Source organism: Marmota marmota, unplaced genomic scaffold, assembly GCF_001458135.2.
Source record: "Marmota marmota marmota unplaced genomic scaffold, marMar, whole genome shotgun sequence".
Taxonomy (NCBI): Eukaryota; Metazoa; Chordata; class Mammalia; order Rodentia; family Sciuridae; genus Marmota; species Marmota marmota.
The window spans coordinates 1,043,110-1,048,414 of NW_025999984.1; the positions used below are offsets into that span (position 1 = coordinate 1,043,110).

The 5,305-nt window shown below is 36.6% G+C and overlaps 1 pseudogene; it reads right to left on the reverse strand.

The window, feature by feature from the left end:
• Positions 1-1,661: 1,661 nt before the first annotated feature.
• LOC107160446 lies at positions 1,662-2,546 on the reverse strand (annotated as a pseudogene).
• Positions 2,547-5,305: the final 2,759 nt, after the last annotated feature.

The following is a 5,305-nucleotide window of genomic DNA, read 5'->3' on the forward strand; positions in this document are numbered from 1 at the left end:
TTAAAGAGAGAGAAAAGGGGAACAAAAAAACCAAGCATGTTTTGTAATTTTGGAACACTGAAAATTATCGAACATGGAATTAGTAATTTATAAAACAATCACACCCCCGATTTTCTTTTGAGGGTTAGGGTTAGATTTCATCTCACTCCAGTAAGAATGGCAGCCATTATGAAGTCAAACAACAACAAGTGTTGGCGAGGATTCGGGGGGAAAAAGGTACACTCATACATTGCTGGTGGAACTGCAAATTGGTGCAGCCAATTTGGAAAGTAGTATGGAGATTCCTCGGAAAGCTGGGAATGGAACCACCATTTGACCCAGCTATTCCCCTTCTCGGACTATACCCAAAAGACCTAAAAAGAGCATACTACAGGGACACAGCTACATCAATGTTTATGGCAGACTATGGAACCAACTTAGATGCCCTTCAATAGATGAATGGATTTAAAAAAATGTGGCATTTATACACAAGGGAATATTACTCAGCATTAAAAAATAACAAGATCATGGCATTTGCAGGGAAATGGATGGCATTAGAGCAGATTATGCTAAGTGAAGTTAGCCAATACCAAAAAAAACAAATGCCAAATGTCTTCTCTAAAATAAGGGCAGGGGTGACTCAAAATGGGATAGAGAGGAAGAGCATGAGAAGAAGATTACCACTAAATAGGGAAGAGAGGTGGGAGGGAAAGAGAGGGAGAAGGGGAATTGCATGGAGGATGGAAGGAGACCCTCATTGTTATACAAAATACATGTATGATGATGTGAGGGGGGGAAAAAAGAAGTGTGTCACATTAGATTGGGTAGAGAGAAGTGATAGGAGGGGAGGGGACGGGAAGGGGGATAGGAAGGGCAGCAGAATAAAATAGACACTAATATTGCTGCATTATATGTGATTGTATAACTCTGCAACCTGTACACTCAGAAAAATGAGAAATTATACCCCATTTGATTCAAATGTATGATATGTCAAGATCATTGTACTGTCATGTGTAACTAATAAAAAAATGAAACAGATTTCAAACTCATGCTAACTTATACTAACAATATTGTGTTTTTACTGAAAAATACTATTAGAGATAAAATTAAGTTAAATTTCAGGTACTTTCCATTTAATGTGGGCAAAATTACAATGTTTACATTGTAATAAACTAGCAATTTATTTACAAATTACATTGTAATAAACTAGCAATTTATTTTCACTTATAAAGTATTTTAGGAAAAGTTTACAGTCTTCAGTACTCAAAATTAAATAGGAATTTTAATTTTTTAATCAATTAATTTTTCATACCTAAGAATTATGATGGCAATGTAAAATAAAAGTTTAATTCTGCTGAACTAACACTCAAATAGATTCAGATTTTTAAATGTATGAAAATACCCAATCTTTAAAATTTTGATAATTTCTTTTATCAATGTAAAATATTTAAATACCCACAAGAGAAATTTTATATCAGAAAAAAAATTCAAATGATATACTCATGACACTCAAGAATTAAAATCAAGAAAGTGGTAGTCACCCTAATATAGAATTTATTTCTTTTTGTCACCTCCATTCCTTATATATAATCGTAATTTCACATCATCTGCATAGAAATATTTATCACAATCTGAAAGGTAGAAAATAATTTTTTTTTTTGCCTTCTAGAGCTCAAGTAAATTTACTCAGTGTTCTTAGTATATTTCCTTTTAACATTATCTGAACCATTAGAAGATGATTTTGTTCCACATTTCTTTTCATACAATGAAAACTGTTGCTGCCAAAGAGCAGCCAACTCAATATATATTCAAAAGGACTAAGAGTCATAGAAGAAAACTGTGTAACTATGATGGTTATCTTTTTTGGCCACAAGAAAGATGGTATAAAGGAACATAAGATTATGCTTTGATGTGGTCAGATGCTTGGTGTGCTGAAATGTGAAGGGACCCCAGCAAGGTTACCTTGGAAGGATAGGACATCTTTCGCCATTCATCATCTCTGGTTTCCAATCTCCTTTACCAACTGTTCAAAATTCATGATAGTGATACCAGCTGCACCTTGGGCCCATCCAATAGCTATCATGACTGACCAGCCATTTTGGTAATAGCTATTAGCATGTGTGACTCCACCTTCTATTTTCCAAGTTCTGATCACTCCTTCATTCCTACAGCCAGAAGTTGAGCAGATAAGAATGAATAGTCCTGGGAATTTAGGTCCCATGGGCAAAAATATATGTAATATACCAGATTGAAGATGCCAGTAAAATATTAATGTGGTTTGCAAGAAACCTCAGTGGAGGCTCTTCAAGCAGTACACATGTTAAAATTCCTCCACCAAATCAGGGAGCATAGCAGTAGACCAGCTTGAAACAGGATTCTTCCATGCCCCTTCCACTCCTACCAGCTGATGCTTCAGTGCCATCACAGACACCAGATGTGGGTGATGACAAAAAAGGGGAACATGGACGTGCAGGAGAAGGCCAGTGCCAGCTCCTCCCATGGAGAGTCCATGGCTGCAACCTACCCCTGAGACTGGGCCTTGCCAGCTGGCCTCTAGTTTTATTTTCTTTTCCTTAACACATAGTTGTATAGACTTATAGGACACAGTGTGATGTTTTGATACAAATATACATTTTATAATGGTGAAATCAGAGTAATTAGCATATCTCTCAGGTCAAACATTTATCATTTCCTGGACCGGATCATTTAAAATCCTCTTTTAGCTATTTTGCAACATACACTACATTATTATTCACTGTGGTCATCTTGATGTGCTATAGTTTGGCACAGATGTAATTCCTCCTATCTAATTGAAACTTTGTACCCCTTGACCAGTGTCTCCCCTCTTCTCTCTACTCTCAACCTGTGCTAACCAGCACCCCTCCTGCCTGCCTCAATCTCCACGTATAAGTGAGATCATTTGTGAGAGCATTGTCTCCTCTAGGTTTATCTATATTGTCACAAATGACACAATTTCCTCTTTTATGGGGGCTTTTTAATGTAAATATACTAGGGATTGATCTCTGGGTCTTGTGTCTGCTGGGCAATCCCTCTATCCCTGGGGAGCTTCATCCTCAGCCCTAATTACCTTTTTATTGTGGTTCTTAAAACTGACTAGTATTCTTTGTATTTGCCACAGAATGTCATTCTTTTGTTTTTGTTTTGTTTTGTTTTGGAGGTGGGTCTGCTGTTTTCCAGGCTGGTTTGCAAGAAACCTCAGTGGAAGCTCTGCAAACAGTACACAGGATAAAATTCCTCAACCAAAGCAGTGGAGCATAGCAGGAGACCAGCTTGAAACAGGATTCTTCCATGTCTTGGCTCAAAGGAATGCTCCTGCCTCAGCCTCCAGGTAGCAGGCCTGCACCATAGGGTCTGGCTCCTTGTTCATTTTTTATTTTCTATATTTTTTTATTGGTGCGTGATAGTTGTACATAATGGTGGAATTTGTTGTTATGTATTCAAATGTGTACACAACATAACAATGTAATTGTCTAATGTCATTCCCCAGGATTTCCCCTTTCCATCTCCTCCTCCCTCCCCTGCTTCCTTTCCTCTACTCTACTGATCTTCCTTTGATTCTCATGAGACCCTCCCCTCCTTTCTTTGTTTTTTCCTCTCTAGCTTCCACAAAGAGAGAAAACATGTGACCCTTGACTTTCTGACTCTGGCTTATTTCACTTAATATAATGTTGTCAAGTTCCATCCATTTTCATGAAAATGGAAATTTTCATTCTCCCTTATGGCTAAGTCAAACTCCATCCTTTATACATTCCATATTCTCTTTTTTCAACCATTGATGGAAATCTAGGCTGGTACCATACTTTGGCTATTGTGAATTGTGCTGCTATAAACATGAATGTGCGTGTATCACTGTTGTATGATGATTTTAATTTTTTAGACTTAATACTGAGGAGTGGTACAACTGGGTGGTGGTTCATTCCTAGTCTCTTAAGGAACCTCTCTTCTAATTTCCATAGTAGTTGTACTAATTTACAATCCTACCAACAGTGTTGTTCTTTCTCCACATCTTCTCCAGCATTTATTATTGTTTATATTCATGATGGCTGCCATTCAAACTGGAGTGGGATGAAATCTCAGTGTAGTTTTGATTTACTTTTCCCTAATTGCTAATAATATTTTCATGTATTTGTTGGCCATTTGTGTTTCTTTTGAGAAGTGTCTTGTTTAGGTGATTTGCCCATTTATTATTTGGATTATTTTTTATGGTGTTGAGTTTTTTGAGTTCTTTATATATTCTGGATATCAATCCTCTGTCAGAAAAGTAGGCATCATTTTCTGAGCTTTCAGGTTCCTATTGAGAAAGTCATTGCCTGTACCTGTATATTAGGTGTTGAACCTCCTTTTTCTTCTAGGACTTGCGTAGTTTCTGACCTAATTCCTAGGACTTTGATCCACTTTGAGTTGACTTGTGCAGGGTTAGAAATAAAAGTCACGCCTTATTCTTCCACATATGCATAGTCTATTTTCCAACACCATTGCTTAAAAGACATTCTTTTCTCCAATGCATGTTTTAGCACCTTTATCAAGGATCAGATGACTGTATCTGTGTGGGTGTGTGTATGTGTGTGTGTGGGTGTGTGTATGTGTGTGTATACCAAGTACCAAAGTACCATGAAGTCAGATATTATGATGTCTCCAGCATTGCTTTTTGGGCTTAGAATTTTTTTTGGCTCTTCTGGGTCTTTCATTCTTCCAACTGCACAGTAAAACTGTCTTCTCTCATTCTATGAAAAAATGTCATTGGTATTTTGATGGGGATTGCATCAAATCTGTATATTGCTTTTGGTTTTATGTTCATTTAGCAATATTCATTCTGCCTATCTTTGAACATGGGACATCTCTCCATATTATTGTGTCTTCTTCAATTTCTTTCTTCACTGTTCTATAGTTTACATAGTAGAGGTCTTTTACCTCCTTGGTTTGATTTATTCCTAGGTACTTTCTTTATTGAGGCTATTATGAATGGGACTGTTTTTTCTAATTTCTTTCTCAGGAGATTCATTATTGGTGTATAGGAAAGTACTGATTTTTATATGTTGATTTTGTAACCTGCTACTTTGCTGAAGTTGTTATTGGTTCTAGTAGTCTCCTGGGGAGATTTTTGGATCTTCTAAGTATAGAATTGTTTCATTTGCAATCATTGAAAATTTGACTTCTTCTTTTCCTATTTTTATCCCTTTGATTTTCTGTCTTGCCTGTTTGAACTGTGTAGAATTTCTTGTAATATATTGAATAGGAGTGAGAAGGGTAGACATCCTTTTCTTTTTCCAGATCTTCAAGGAAATGCTTTCAGTTTTTTGCCATT